The sequence below is a fragment of the Pristiophorus japonicus genome, chromosome 17, assembly GCF_044704955.1.
Source record: "Pristiophorus japonicus isolate sPriJap1 chromosome 17, sPriJap1.hap1, whole genome shotgun sequence".
NCBI lineage: Eukaryota > Metazoa > Chordata > Chondrichthyes > Pristiophoridae > Pristiophorus > Pristiophorus japonicus.
In genome coordinates, this window is record NC_091993.1 from 8079655 (window position 1) to 8096720 (window position 17066).

The 17066-nt window shown below is 42.0% G+C and overlaps 1 protein-coding gene across 1 annotated transcript in view; it reads left to right on the forward strand.

Annotated features, from left to right (window-relative positions):
• The window catches only part of LOC139227523 (protein unc-13 homolog C-like), an 801204-nt gene that overhangs the window by 176528 nt on the left and 607610 nt on the right, over window positions 1-17066 (forward strand). The window lies entirely within an intron of this gene.

Sequence of the window (17066 nt, forward strand, 5' to 3'; positions counted from 1 at the left end):
ATGTTTTTGACACCAAGCCACAGAAGCAGATATAAGGACAGATGACCAAAAGCTTGGTCAAAGAGGTCGGTTTTAAGGTGCATCTTAAAGGAGGAGCGAGAGGCGGAGAGGTTTAGGGTCGGGATTCCAGAGCTTACGGCCAAGGCAGCTGAAAGCACGGCCGCCAATGGTGGAGCGATTAAAATTGAGATTGTGCAAGAGGGCAGAATTGGAAGAACACAGAGATCTGAAAGGCTCGTAGGGCTGGCAGAGATTACAGAGATAGGGAGGGGCAAGGCCATGGAGGGATTTGAAAACAAGGCTGAGGATTTTAAAATAGAGGTGTTGTTGGACCAGGAGAGCATTAGAGTAGTCAAATCTAGAGGTAACAAAGGCATGGATGAGAGTTTCTGCAGCAGATGAGCTGAGGCAAGGTCGGAATCGGGCAGTGTCACAGAGGTGGAAGCAAGCAATCTTGGTGATGGAGCAGATATGTGGTCGGAAGCTCCACTCTGGGCCAAACACAACTCCAAATTTGAAAACGGTCTGGCACCGCTTCAGATAGTTGCGAGGGATGGAAACGGTGGTCAGGAAACGGAGTTTGTGGCGGGGACCAAAGGCAGTGGCTTCAGTCTTCCCAACATTTAGTTGGAGGAAATTTCTGCTCATCGGACAAATCAGAGACTGTGTAGGGGTCATGTGGAACCTAGAGATGAAAGTTTATCCACTGAGTCAAGAGGGAAGCCCTGTCTCCATGTTAATCCCTTAACTGAATTGTTGACTCCCCTATCCAGGTGAATATAAACTAAATTAAAAAGCTCAAAATTCAACCACTTTTGTAACTCCCACCAATTATGGCACATTGGATCATAGTAAATATTTTTTTAAGTAATTAAAGGTAATCTGCAATTATTTGAACAAGTAAGGAAAGCATTATAGAAAGGAAATAAGGTAATTATAGACAACTTAGTCATACAAGAAAAAAGATAGTGAGAATATCTCAGATGAGAAGTAAACTCATTGAGTTATTGTAACAATTTTCTGGGGTGGAGAGAATTGTGAAGGACTCTTACCCCGATGATTGGTCTGTGGCTTAGTGAAATGCATGGTGTGGCATAGAGTCAAACAGACCAGAAAGGTCAAGATTTAATACCTGGCTTGTGCTAAGTTAGCCGATATTGGCAATGAGAGTGCACAAATTGGCCTCCTGCTATGAACCATGCACCTTTGTCTTAGAACACTCCGAACAAGACTCTGAAGTTTAAAAAATATTGAACACAGTTTTGATGCAAAACTTTCACTCCCAAGAAGAATCCCAAATTCATCTTCCAGATTGTTTTCAAATCATTTGGACAAATAAATTAACTCCAATACTGTTTATGTTTTGGGTGCATGGATGCATATCTTGAGGACCACATGATGTTTAAATTCATTTAAAATTTGTACTGAAAAAGATACAATTCTGTAAGCAACAATTTAGGATTTCTCAAAAGTGCAGTCATTACTCACTTTTTGTCTCTTTTTCTGTTTTTCCCTGAGCTAAGTTTTCTCTCTGAAGTCAATTTAATAACTGTTTAAGTCTTCATTGTTGCCTGAACAAACTCCCCAAATTCATTCTCCAGCTTATTTTCTCATTCAGTGGAAAAAAAGTAATTAGAATACCTTTCGGCATGAGGGAAGGCATGCTTCCATTCACACTGACAAAATAACTCATATTCTGGGATATTCTGGTAATTATTCATGCTCAAGATTCCGGCATCAAAAACGTCAGTTACTGAAGGGAAATAACAGTAGCTCAAAGGATTTTGACATGTTACTTGATTGGTTGGATTTCAGGCTTGGTAAATTCCATGAGTTATTATAGTTATGAATTTGTCTTTTCTAAATTTCAGTCAATCAAAAGGTGTGAAAACCAAAGTGTGACATGGGAAGTGTGATGTGACAAACGTGAAATGTGCTCCATTGTGCAATTTTTTTAATGTATTCGGAAATCTTCCATTGCGCATGGTTAATGAAGAGCTGCACTGAGATTAGCTCTGTCATGGGGATGCTTAGAAACATAGAAATTAGGTGCAGGAGCAAGCCATTCGGCCCTTCGAGCCTGCACCGCCATTCAATAAGATCATGGCTGATCATTCAACCTCAGTATCCCTTTCCTGCTTTTCCTCCATACCCCTTGATCCCTTTGGCTGTAAGGGTCATATCTAACTCCCTTTTGAATATATCTAACGAACTGACCTCAACAACTTTCTGCGGTAGAGAATTCCACAAGTTAACCACTCTCTGAGTGAATGCTTGTGAAGAATGTGGTGACGTGAGTGCAGAAATGATTGGTTAATGGCATTCCATCAGAAATCACAGTGTGCAAACTGCAAGAAAGTAAATAACTTATGAGTGTAATTTGTGTGCTCCAGCGTATTTGTACTTTAAAACATTTACTATAGGGTGGCATAGTAATCTGGCTGGTCATTTTTTTTTGTGATGCAAGCCTATAAACTCTGGTGATAATGTAACGCCTCTGTTTAAAAAAGGGGGCAGACAAAAGGCAGGTAACTATAGGCCGGTTAGTTTAACATCTGTAGTGGGGAAAATGCTTGAAGCTATCATTAAGGAAGTAATAGCGGGACATCTAGATAGGAATAGTGCAATCAAGCAGACGCAACATGGATTCATGAAGGCAAAATTATATTTAACTAATTTACTGGAATTCTTTGAGGATATAACGAGCATGGTGGATAGAGGTGTACCGATGGATGTGGTGTATTTAGATTTCCAAAAGGCATTCGATAAGGTGCCACACAAAAGGTTACTACAGAAGATAAAGGTACGTATTAGCATGGATCGAGAATTGGCTGTCTAACAGAAAGCAGAGAGTCGGGATAAATGGGTCCTTTTCGGGTTGGAAATCGGTGGTTAGTGGTGTGCCACAGGGTTCGGTGCTGGGACCACAACTGTTTATAATATACATAGATGACCTGGAAGAGGGGACAGAGTGTAGTGTAACGAAATTTGCAGATGGCACAAAGACTAGTGGGAAAGTGGATTGTGTAGAGGACACTGAGTGGCTGCAAAGAGATTTAGATAGGTTAAGCGAATGGGCTAAGGTTTGGCAGTTGGAATACAATGTCGGAAAATGTGAGGTCATCCACCTTGGGAAAAAAAACCAGTAAAAGGGAATATTATTTGAATGGGGAGAAATTACAACATGCTGCGGTGCAGAGGGACCTGGGGGTTCTTGTGCATGAATCCGAAAAAGTTAGTTTGCAGGTGCAGCAGGTAATCAGGAAGGTGAATGGAATGTTGGCCTTCATTGCGAGAGGGATGAAGTACAAAAGCAGGGAGGTCCTGCTGCAACTGTACAGGGTATTGGTGAGGCCGGACCTGGAGTACTGCGTGCAGTTTTGGTCACCTTACTTATGGAAGGATATACTAGCCTTGGAGGAGGTACAGAGACGATTCACTAGGCTGATTCCGGAGATGAGGGGGTTACCTTATGATGATAGATTGAGTAGACTGGATCTTTACTCGTTGGAGTTCAGAAGGATGAGGGGTGATCTTATAGAAACATTCAAAATAATGAAAAGGATAGACAAGATAGAGGCAGAGAGGTTGTTTCCACTGGTCGGGGAGACTAGAACTAGGGGGCACAGCCTCAAAATACGGGGGGAGCCAATTTAAAACCGAGTTGAGAAGGAATTTCTTCACTCAGAGGGTTGTGAATCTGTGGAACTCTCTGCCCAAGGAAGCAGTTGAGGCTAGCTCATTGAATGTATTCAAGTCACAGATAGATAGATTTTTAACCAATAAGGGAATTAAGGGTTATGGGGAGCGGGCGGGTAAGTGGAGCTGAGTCCACGGCCAGATCAGCCATGATCTTTTTGAATGGCTCGAGGGGCTAGATGGCCTCCTGCTGTTCCTAATTCTTATGTTCTTAAAATGTAGGACAGTAACAGTACGAATGAACGAACATACGAATTATGACGGACAGGTAAAGACCATCTGGTCCATTGAGCCTGTCCCACACAATTGTGATACCTTGTACATCACAACTTATACACTCCACCCCATCCCACCCCAAACCATGAATAGCCAGACACTATTGCTCTATCTCTGCTGGACTCAACGCACTCTGGAAACATCCTTGTCTGTTCAGTGCACACATCCTGGTCAGCGCTTCCTGTTATCTCAGCTACCGTATGTGTGCCAAATACCTTTGTGCTCCAAAACTGACATTGAACCTGTGATACTAGCAATTGAATTGTTGGATGTTCTTCTGCATTATTCTGGGCTTGCTGACATGAAGATATTGGTACATTAGAGAAGTTGGATGCAAAGTTAAGAGTTCCCTTTCACTTTTTCTTCTAATTCTAGTAAAATGCCTGCTTATCTGTCAGTTTTGAATTCTGAAGAAGGGCCCTACTTGAAACGTTGACTTGACTCCTCTCTCCAAAGATGCAGATTGACACGCTGCATAATTTTCTTTAAAAAAGTTTTAGTATATTTTATTGGTGCTGTTGGGTCACTGTAAGCAGCAACTAAGCAGATTACAACTGTGAAAGTATTTGCTCAGTATTTAGATTTTTAAAACTTTTTAAAAATTTGACTCTAAGATGTGAAACTGACTTCCATTATTCATTCTCTGATATTTACATCCCATGAGGAAATCAAACCTCCAGTATAATACCACATTTTTGTTCTTGGTTGCAACCTACTCCTGCTTCAGCATATTATTTCACACTTTATTCTTTGGGTCTATATACAGGTTTGTATTCATGAGTCTGCAAAGATCATTATGCACCCTTTTGTAGAGTCAATTGTCTGAAGGAAATAATACTAGACCTCAGACTCCCGAGGAGGTTTTCAGCAAATTTGTATTCAACAGATCTTGAGTAAGGTTCATGATTCTTAAGGAGGCAGGTGATTTTTGGACATGGTTTTGACTTCTATCATATTTGAACAATATTTATCCCTTCAGAATACTCTGCATTTGCACATAACTTAGTCAACTCCCCTCACCACTCTCCCTTAGACATTCTAATTACAGTAGCCTGATTAACGAAGTTAATAGTTGTTATCACCAGCAGGGAGCCTAATCAGGTTCCTTTTGAAATTTCATCAGCATTTTGTTTTGTGTTCAAGCAGCTTCAATGGGATAACTTCATAAAGTGCACAGCGCAAACATCTGTTGGTTCACAGCTGTAATCTGCATAAATGCTGAAAGAGATTTCAATGAGGGCCTCGAGGCAATTTATTCTACCCTTGCCGTATGTTGGTCTAAAAATGTCGATGTCTATTTTAATAACATTAGGTGTCATTTTTCTCTTTTTGCATCGCAGGTTTATATTTATACAAACTAGGGTTTTTGAATTAAAATTATGATAAATCCTTGCATGTTATAATGCCCCCTTCCACATAAGAATTTATCTCCTGACTCAAATTTCCTGTTGATTCCTGACCTCGCTCAGCCCTTCTTTCCTGAAGGTGGTGACTCATGCGATTGGTAGAGCACACATTGGTAGAGTATATGTTTAACTAAAAATAATAAGCATTAGTTCAGCAAGTAAATGTGCACACAGGCAGCAAGGACCCCAGTTTGATTCCTGGTCTACGCTACAATCGTCGATTTTAAACCGGAGTAGCAGTAGGGATGATACAATTGGCTTCAGTATTCTTAGGAAAGGGGAAATCGACCAGTTATTCTATTCCTGGGTCACTATCCAGTGATGGTGGTTGCTGTACACACCTACTCTAGCAATATGTAAGGCAGCAAATAACAGAATGGGAACCAGCATGCACCTCGAAAGGTTAGAACGTTTGATGCTATGATGAGACATTTTGGAATTGTCAGTTTGCTAGCTGAAGCAAGTGCCTGAAAAAAAATGAAATAAAATGATAATTAATGTAAACATCATATTGTAGCATACAATGAAATTATTAATGGGGAATGCCCATGGTTTTGGTAAATGTTCATGTAATGGAATAAAGAGCACATTAAGTTTACTTCTGGAACTTGGCTTAAAATCGAGGCCAGATTGATGAATTAAACTTAATATAGGACTGGTTGGGTCGAATGGCCTGTTTCTGTGCTGTTTAATCCATGCAATCCTCTGTAAAATACTGCGGATGCAGGAAATCTGAAATGGAGACAGAAAATGCTAGACAGGCGGCATCTGTGGAGAGAGAGAAGCAGAATTAATGTTTCAATGTAATTTAATCACTCTCGCCCTGCAAACTATCACAGACCGTTCTCGTTCTTTCCTTGGTCCTCTTTTCCCTGGTTCTGTACTTGCTTAATAGCCGTTCCTCTCTAACATCCTCGAGTTCTGATGAAAGGTCATCGACCTGAAACGTTCTCTGTTTCTCTCTTTGCAGGTGCTACCTGACCTAGTGAGTGTTAATAGAATTTTCTGATTTTATTTTTGAAAGAATTTAAGTTTTCTCTAGTAAGCGTGCTGTGTGAAATGATTTTGTCACTATCAAACTAGCTCCTATAGGTGTGAGCAAGCAAAATAAAAGTGCCCTCAGTCCATATAATTATACTGGCAATCTGATCCGGAGGATGACTGATGGGAAAATTCACACTGATGCTATACTGAGGTTGAGAATAAGGCACTTTGTTGGGGAAGATAAGATGGAGGTTTACTTTCCATACAAACTAGGCAGAACCTAACCTGCAAGTGCTTGGTCCTAATTCAAAGCAAAGAATAGGGAAGTCCTCTGTTCTTCAACCATAAATGCTTCCAGGGAATCAAAACAAAACATATAAATATTGTACTTGCAAGTGGCCCTACTTCACAGCTGTGATGGAAGAAACAATTGATTTGTGCAGAGCCATTCACACCCCTCTCATTTTTATTAAGAACAAGATCAAAAGACTTAAAAAAATATATATTTTACCTGCTTTATTATTTTAGGACATGTCCACCCCAGATATTTGTATTGGCAGATTCTTTGAGTAAACTGAAAAAACGGGATTTGAATATTGGCTATGTTTACATTTCAAATGTAATTGTTGCTCTCCAATTTATTTTTTATTTTTTATAGTACAATAAAAATCAAGGATTTAATTGTTTTCAGATTCTTCAGTCACGGTTGTGAACAAATAGTCATTAATATATTTAGAGTTTACAAAGATCTTCAGTATTGTCAAATACTAACGACTATCAGACTAAATGGAACATTGTACCATTACACTTAGATATTTTCTTGAAGGATATAGGAGTCTGGCAGGAAAGTGCAGTTGAGGTCGAAGATCAGCCCTGATCTTATTGAATGGCGGAGCAGGCTTGTATGGCCTACTCCTGCTCCTATTTCTTATAACAGTGAATAAGGCTATCATATAAATATATGCATGCTGAACATTCAAATTCGTGTCTCTACTGTTTTAATGGAGGCATTTACTCATTTAAAAATAAATGGGTTTATGCCTTTAAAATTGCGGACTGTGGAATACAATAGGAATGTGTTAAGTGTTTAAATGATAACATTGTTCACAGCAACTTCCAGATGTCAAACTTTAAATATTCGTTAAGTGTTTGTCGTTCTACCATGTGAACTGGGCAACTGTAACCTAATTTTCAGAGTTCAGTTAAGAAAATGAAATTAGGAAAAGGCCATTAAGGCCATCAATTCCATTTCTTCCATAGGATAATTGCCTATTAAAAAACAAGAAAGAACTTACATTTATATAGCACCTTTCATGACCTCAGGATGCTCATAAGCACTTGACAGCCAACCAAGTACTTTTTGAAGTATAATCACTGTTGTACTGCAGGAAATGTGGCATCCAATTTGTGCACCACAAGATCCCACAAACAGCTATAACATATTGACCGGATAATTTTTTTTTAATGATGCTGGTTGAGGGATAAATATTGGCCAGTACACTGGGGAGAACTCCCCTATTCTTCTTCATGGAAACTTTTATGTCCACTGGAGAGGGCAGACGGGGCCTCATTTTAGCGTCTCATTCCAAAGGTGGCACCTCCGAAAGTGCAGCAGATCCCTCAGTACTGTATTGAGTGTCAGCCTAGATTATGTGCTCTCAAGTCCCTGGAGTGAGACTTGAATCCCCGACCTTCTGACTCAGAGGTGAGAGGTTGACACCTATATTCTATTTTCTACAGTGCTCAATGAGAGAAGGTTCTACAAAGTTTTTTCCAGACATATGACTTCAAGCTTTGTGAACTAATTCAAATTGTTGTGATTTTCGCAAGAGAGATTGGACTTGGAAGAAAGGTAAACAATTTTAGAGGAAGAAAATGTATTGAATTGGGCAAACCCTCAAAAATAATTATGCCATGAAAGTTTTTTGATATTTTGATATTTTTTTAGATGCTTCATTTTAGTTTCCAGCAGATTTAGCTGCGAGTTGTAAGTGTTCATATTTTTGCAATTTTCTGGACCCATTGGATTGGAAATTCCCCAGCCTGTCATTATTTGATAAATAAAGTCATTTTTGTGAAGAAATAAGAATAAAAATTTCGCCATTTTTTAACGGGTTAAATTTGGCCACAAAATATGCCTGACATTAAAAAGTTAAGTTGCACGAGGATTCGCGGTGGAAACCGCGATCTTGCCAACTTTAGCCCGAGGCTTATCAACAGCAAAAATACAGGCCCTGAGTGGGGAGAAAACACAGATACAAAAAGTTGCAAAAATAAAAAAAAAATCACAAAACATTTCCAAGTCCCTTAACTAAGTAATCGCAGCAAAAGAATTAAAAAGTAAATACTTAAACTTACCTTTTTTGCAGGTCTTCCTACTTACCGACATCTCTGAGGCTGCAACGTCTATTTTTCTTATGCGTTGTTTTTTCACCCAAGAACGGGTTTGTCCAATGGGCAAATTTAGGCGGTGTGGTTTTTTTTTTCCACGTTGCACCTTGGTGATCCGCTTTTCGGCGATATTTCGAAACTGCCATTCTCAACTTCTGGTAATTTTGTGAAGTTTGTTTTAACGACAAAAAAGCACTTTTAACGCAAAAAAAACTTGCATTAAAGTGCGTTAGGCTGGTGAAAATCTAGCCCATTGTCTTGACTGTAAATCAATTGTTTTGTGTCAAAAGAGTAACTTTTAGGATTTGTTTGTCTGCTACCCAGTATAGCCCTTAGCCCAGATGTCGCATTTCCCACCCGTTTCCATGTCCATATTATCTTTTGTTGAGAAGACAGTATTTCATCTTTCCTTTGTAGAAATATTAACACTTCTAGTCAGGCCGGAATTTAGTAGTGATGGAAAATTTTGTTACTGATTAAACCCATTACACTTTGTAGAAAGAAAGACTGACTGACATAAATACATACATTTATATCGCGCCTTTCACAACCATCGGATGGCTTAAAGCACTTTACAGACAATTAAGTACTTATGGCTGATGTCTGATGACCAAAATGCTTGTTACAGTATTTAAGCTGCCATTGATTACAAATGGTGGATTATTGCAAGTTGGAAACACCTTCATATTCGAGTAGTAGCAGGAAGAGTTATTTATTGTGTTTCTGAAGTTGCTTGCCTCTTGTCAGTTTCCTTTTCCTCTGTTTTACTCCTGAAGACTGCTCTTCACGTTTGAACTTGGATATTTGGGGTGGATTTTCATCTTTATCCTCCAGCCATTACAATTGCCTGAGGGGTGGGATGGATCTGGTGGGGAAAATCGCTTGCCGATACTGGAATCTGCCTGATCGCAAGTCCATTTAAATGAATGGATGAAAAAATCAGGCAACTTCTGTAAAAGTTGTGCAAACTTTCGCACCAGGCTTACATTTCTACACTCTGCCCAGGCAATTCTACCACTTATTCTCAGCAGGTATCCGACTGTGGGGACTTATCTTGTCCTCACCCATATCTGCAATTTCCAATAATGGTTACTTAATAGTGATCAGGATTAGAATTTTGTCTCCCTAGTTCAGGGGCACTGAGATCTGTAATAAAGCCTCAACCACTGCCCAACAGAGACTGGGAATTGAGCCTTGAGCTGATCGTTTGTGCATGTTTCAGTCTCACATTAGGTTGTGCTTTTAAGAACTGAGCTCTCAGGAAAATCTGCTTTCAAAATGCTTGAAACAATCTGTAAAAGTTAGTTAAATCATCCAATGCAGAGTTATCTGCAAAATGTATAAAATACCGCATACCATTGAAATGTTTAAAAATAAACAGAATTGTTGAACTGTCAGATTTCTATAAGGTTCAATTTGCCTTTATCAATAGCATTTTTATAAAATGCAATCTCTCTTTTTTTCCATTAGTGGTGATCAGCAGTAAATTGCATTTATGCTGGATATCACTGAGCATGAAACATTGTTTTATTTCTGGGCCAACACTATCATACTGCCTATAAATAATATTGTAAAGGTGTAAACTTGGCAATAGCTCCCAGGACCTGCAATAAAGTCAAAATTTTAACCAAATTGAGGCAATTTACATCCCCGTTTTTGTGCAGGAATGGCGCTTCGAAAATTGCGGGGCTAAATTTATCTCCCTGTACCTGCTCTAAATCTGTTTGTCGTCATTTTTGTTGGGGCCTTCATGTGGGCATCCCAGGCGCCTGTCTGTTTCCGGTGGGAGACTACTTGTAATGTACAAATGAGCGTCCTATGCCAGTTATAGAATTCCGAATCAATTTTGAGGCATCAGTGAGCAGAGATTCGTCTACTGGTGCTCGGCATTGAGTGGTCGAACCATTGGTCCTTAAAGGATGAACGCTCTGCTTTGCCCGTCTGCACCTCCTCCAATGTGCGATTGCCTCCCCGTCGTTTAGCGTTGGTGTTCTGGCTGGTCTCTAAGGTGGAGTCGCCAGATTTTGCACTCCCTCTCTAATGTATGCATCTGATGAGTATGCTCACAGGTTTGTAGAGTGTTGCACGCTTCTGATCTTTGGGCACCCGGTGCGGAGGGGAGCGGGCAGATCGAAGAGCCTCCTCGTAGGACTGCTCCTGGGCCTGGTAGAGGTGGCCATTAATAGGTCCAGGCAGCGGGCGGTCGAGGGGATCGTTCAGCCCAACTGCCTTTCCTCTCTTCCACGGCTACGTTCGTGCCAGGATGTCCCTGGAGATGGAGCACGCAGTGTCCACCGGCACGCTCGCGGCCTTGCGTGAGATATGGGCACTGAAGGGACTGGAGTGCATCATCACCCCCGGCAACAAAATTTTAATTTGATTGGTTTAATGTTCAAAAGTTTTATTTGTTCATTTGTCAACTGTAGTGCCCCTTTAATAAGGGGCCCCTTGATTTAAAAGTTTCGCACAAAATAGTTGTAGAGCTGTTGTATTGCGAGTGTCTTAGCCAGTCACGTAATGTTCACAAGACTCAAAATCCCAGTCAGCTGGGTCTAGGTCGTCCACGATGAGGTATGCAGTTGTGAGCCTGGTGGATGAATTGGTAGTGTGTAGTGTGATTGTTAAACCTTTGTAAATAAACCAACTAGTTCTTAAAAGCAAATGTGTTGCTATGAATTCTTAAGCAAAGATCCTATGAAGCAAACACATTACATTCTCCCAACAACGAGCTGTCTCAGAGTGCTGCTTCAGTGCTTGTAACGTGAAGGAAAATGGCTTGGGCCTTTCGTCAAGGACACAGGACAGGCGATACAATTGCATTGCCTGTTCGATGTCGATCCAAGGTGAAAATCGTCTCCTTTGCCCCTTAACTATGAAAAAAGAGCAGGGAGAGCAATTTTGCAGGTGTTGATCTGAAAGTCAATTTTGGAAAAGTGGCTGATGTTGCATTAATTTTGATGGAACCGACTTGCTGATACCCGACTTGGATTACAGGTTCTATAAAGGAGCATTTGTCAGATTAGGGATGCAAATGAGACATTTTTCTGAATAGCTTTGGCGTCCTTTGATGGCAAACCACTATGGAATAATTCTTGGGACGTCAACAGTACATGAAGTACATTAGTACCACCGTTCGGATGGTTGAAAACATGATGCAGGTTAATAGCAGGTGCTGTTGCTGCAGCTGTTAACTACACCTGCAGATTGAAGACCCACCTGTTGTAACCTCTTCCTCTACTGACAGTTATACTTGTGGGGAACAGTGTGTGGTGAAGTGGGTTCACTGGGCTGCACACCGTGAAAACTTCATGGGTGATCAAGATAAAATATTAAGTGCACATTTTTATTAGTGAACAGCCAAGGGGGTAAGTGATTAGCTGGTGATTGGTAAGCAGTTTTTTTCTTTTTTTTTCTTTTTCTTTTCTTGATCAGTAAGTAACCTTTCAGCATTGTTGTTGCCAAATTAAGTTTATCTAGGGGTTAAGTCATGGCAGGAGAACTCGGACATATGTTATCCTCCTCCTGTACTATGTGGGAAGTCAGGGACGCTTCCGGTGTCCCCGACGACTACGTGTGCGGGAAGTGTATCCGGCTGCAGCTCCTGACGGACCGAATTGCGGCACTGGAGCTGCGGGTGGATTCACTCTGGAGCATGCACGATGCTGAGAATGACGTGAATAGCACTTTTAGTGAGTTAGTCTTACCGCAGGTAAAGGTTACACAGCCAGATAGGGAATGGAAGACCAACAGGAAGAGCAGTGCAAGGAAGGTAGTGCAGGGGTCCCCTGCAGCCATCCCCCTGCAAAACAGATACACCGCTTTGGGTACTGTTGGGGGGGATGACTCCTCAGGGGAGAGCAGCAGCAGCCAAGTTCATGGCACTGTGGGTGGCTCTGCTGCACAGGAGGGCAGGAAAAAGAGTGGGAGAGCTATAGTGATAGCAGATTCAATTGTAAGGGGACTAGATAGACGTTTCTGCGGCCGCAACTGAGACTCCAGGATGGTACGTTGCCTCCCTGGTGCAAGGGTCAAGGATGTCTCGGAGCGGGTGCAGGACATTCTGAAAAGAGAGGGTGAATGGCCAGTTGTTGTGGTGCATATAGGTACCAATGATACAGGTAAAAAAACGGGATGAGGTCCGACAAGACGGATTAGGAAGCTAGGAGCTAAATTTTAAAAGTAGGACCTCAAAAGTAATAATCTCAGGATTACTACCAGTGCCACGTGCTAGTCAGAGTAGGAATTACAGGATAGCTCAGATGAATACGTGGCTTGAGGAATGGTGCAGAAGGGAGGGACATTGGAACCGGTTCTGGGGGAGGTGGGACCAGTACAAACCGGACGGTCTGCACCTGCGCAGGACCGGAACCAATGTCTCAAGCGGAGTGTTTGCTAGTGCTGTTGGGGAGGAGTTAAACTAATATAGCAGGGGGATGGGAACCTATGCAGGGAGACAGAGGGAAGTAGAATGGGGGCAGAAGCAAAAGATAGAAAGAAGAAAAGTAAAAGTGGTGGGCATAGAAACCCAAGGCAAAAAGGGCCACATTACAGCAAAATTCTAAAGGGGCAAAGTATGTGAGAAAGACAAGCCTGAAGGCTCTGTGCCTCAATGCGAGGAGTATTCGGAATAAGGTGGATGAATTAACTGCGCAGATAGCAGTTAACGGATATGATGTAATTGGCATCATGGAGACATAGCTCCAGGGTGACCAAGGCTGGGAACTCAACATCCAGGGGTATTCAACATTTAGGAAGGATAGACAGAAAGGAAAAGGAGGTGGTGTGGCATTGCTGGTTAAAGAGGAAATTAATACAATAGTGAGGAGGGACATTAGCTTGGATGATATGGAATCGGTATGGGTGAAGCTACGGAATAACAAAGGGCAGAAAACGCTACTGGGAGTTGTGTACAGACCACCAAACAGTAGTAGTAAGGTTGGGGACAGCATCAAACAAGAAATTAGGGATACATGCAATAAAGGCACAGCAGTTATCATGGGTGACTTTAATCTACATATTGATTGGGCTAACCAAACTGACAGCAATGTGGTGGAGGAGGATTTCCTGGAGTGTATTAGGGATGGTTTTCTAGACCAATATGTCGAGGAACCAACTAGGGAGCTGCCATCCTAGACTGGGTGATGTGTAATGAGAAAGGACTAATTAGCAATCTTGTTGTGCGAGACCCTTTGGGGAAGAGTGACCATAACATGGTAGAATTCTTTATTAGGATGGAGAGTGACACAGTTAATTCAGAAACTAGGGTCCTGAACTTAAGGAAAGGTAACTTTGATGGTTTGAGGTGTGAATTGGCTAGACTAGACTGGCAAATGATACTTAAAGGGTTGACAGTGGATAGGCAATGGCAAACATTTAAAGATCACATGGATGAACTTCAGCAATTGTACATCCCTGTCTGGAGTAAAAATAAAACAGGGAGGGTGGCTCAACCGTGGCTAACGAGGGAAATTAAGGATAGTGTTAAATCCAAGGAAGAGGAATATAAATTGGCCAGAAAAATCAGCAAACCTGAGGACTGGGAGAAATTTAGAATTCAGCAGAGGAGGACAAATGGTTTAATTAAGGGGGCAAAAATAGATATGAGAGGAAGCTTGCCGGGAACATAAAAACTGACTGCAAAAGCTTGTATAGATATGTGAAGAGAAAAAGTTTCGTGAAGACAAACGTAGGTCCCTTGCAGTCGGATTCAGATGAATTTATAATGGGGAACAAAGAAATGGCAGACCAATTGAACAAATACTTTGGTTTTGTCTGCATGAAGGAAGTCACAAATAACCTTCCGGAAGTATTAGGGGACCGAGGGTCGAGTGAGAAGGAGGAACTGAAGGATATCCTTATTAGGCAGAAAATTGTATTAGGATTGAATTGATGGGATTGAAGGCCGATAAATCCCCGGGGCCTGATAGTATGCATCCCAGAGTACTTAAGGAAGTGGCCCTAGAAATAGTGGATGCATTGATGATCATTTTCCAACAGTCTATCGATTCTGGATCAGTTCCTATGGACTGGAGGGTAGCTAATGTAACACCACTTTTTAAAAAGGGAGGGAGAGAGAAAGCGGTTTATTATAGACCGGTTAGCCTGACATCAGTGATGGGGAAAATGGTGGAATCAATTATTAAGGATGAAATAGCAGCTCATTTGGAAAACAGTGACAGGATCGGACCGAGTCAGCATGGATTTATGAAAGGGAAATCATGCTTGACAAATCTTCAGGAATTTTTTGAGGATGTAACGAGTAGATTGGACAAGGGAGAACCAGTGGATGTGGTGTAGTTGGACTTTCAAAAGGCTTTTGACAAGGTCCCGCACTAGAGATTGGTGTGCAAAATCAAAGCACATGATATTGGGGGTAATGTATTGACGTGGATAGAGAACTGGTTGGCAGACAGCAAGCAGCGAGTCGGGTAAACGGGTCCTTTTCAGAATGGCAGGCAGTGACTAGTGGAGTGCCACAAGGCTCAGTGCTGGGACACCAGCTCTTTACAATATACATCAATGATTTGGATGAAGGAATTGAGTGTAATATCTCCAAGTTTGCAGATGACACTAAACTGGGTGGCGGTGTGAGCTATAAGGAGGACGCTAAGAGGCTGCAGGGTGACTTGGGCACTTAGGTGAGTGGGCAAATACATGGCAGATGCAGTATAATGTGGATAAATGTGAGGTTATCCAGTTTGGGGGCAAAAACGCAAAGACAGAATATTATCTGAATGGTGGCAGATTAGGAAAAGGGGAGGTGCAACGAGACCTGGTGTCATGGTTCATCAGTCGCTGAAAGTTGGCTTACAGGTACAGCAGGCGGTAAAGAAGGCAAATGGTATGTTGGCCTTCATAGCTAGGAGATTTGAGCATAGGAGCAGGGAGGTCTTATTGCAGTTGTACAAGGCCTTGGTGAGGCCTCACCTGGAATATTGTGTTCAGTTTTGGTCTCCTAATCTGAGGAAGGAAGTTCTTGCTATTGAGGGAGTGCAGCGAAGGTTCACCAGACTGATTCCTGGGATGGCTGGACTGACATATGAGGAGAGACTGGATCAACTTGGCCTTGAAACATTGCAGTTTAGAAGCATGAGAGGAGATCTCATAGAAACATACAAGATTCTGACGGGACGGGACAGGTTAGATGCGGGTAGATTGTTCCTGATGTTGGAGAAGTCCAGAACCAGTGACACAATCTTAGGATAAGGGGCAGGCCATTTAGGACTGAGATGAGGAGAAACTTCTTCACTCAGAGAGTTGTTAGCCTGTGGAATTCGCTGCCGCAGAGAGTTGTTGATGCCAGTTCATTGGATATATTCAAGAGGGAGTTAGATATGGCCCTTATGGCTAAGGGGATCAAGGGGCATGGAGAGAAAGCAGGAAAGGGATACTGAGGGAATGATCAGCCATGATCTTATTGAATGGCGGTGCAGGCTCAAAGAGCCGAATGGCCTGCTCCTGCACCTATTTTCTATGTTTCTATGTTGAAATGAATTGCCAATTAATTTATTGTATTTGATTCAGCCACTTTCAGGTTTTTAAAAGAAAAATTGGCAGAATGAAGTTTTTTCTTTTCTGTAATTCTTTTGAAATTGTTGTGGTTTCTATTATGGCAATTATTATGTCCCGAACACAGATGAGATTGCCCACAGGGAGGTTAAAGTAACAGTGACCTCAGTCTTTATTAAGACACTCCAGAGTGATGAACAGGCCTAAGGGATGCTGGGATCCCTTGGGACTTCAGGGGATGCGCTCCCCGGTGGCAGAACATGGGAGTGCATGCTATACAGATGCACAACATCACTCCCCCGCCAAAGTCAAAGTGAAAACTATTTACAAGGTGAGGCGGTCGGGAGCCTTTCTTTTCCTGGTGGACCGCCTCGGTACAAATGTCTGTTTTGGTGTGTTGGCTGTGCCCTCGCTGGGCTGGCATGTTGTTGGCGCTGCAGGGCTGCTGGGTGAGCCTGGCCTTGCTGGGCTGTTGGGCGTGATGGGTTCGATTTCCTGGTCCGGCGTGGTGTCACTGATCATTTGGGTGTGTGTTGTGGCCTCGATAAAGGTGGTGTCTGCTGTGGGTTGTTCAGGGCAGTCTGTGAACCGCAGCCTCGTTTGGTCCAGGTGCTTTCTGCAAATTTGTCCATTGTCTAGTTTGACTACAAACACCCTACTCCCTTCGTTAGCTATCACCATGCCTGCGATCCACTTGGGACCATGTCCATAGTTTAGCACATACACAGGGTCATTCTGATCAATTTCCCGTGACACAGTGGCGCGACCATCGTTTACATTTTGTTGCTGCTGCCTGCTCTC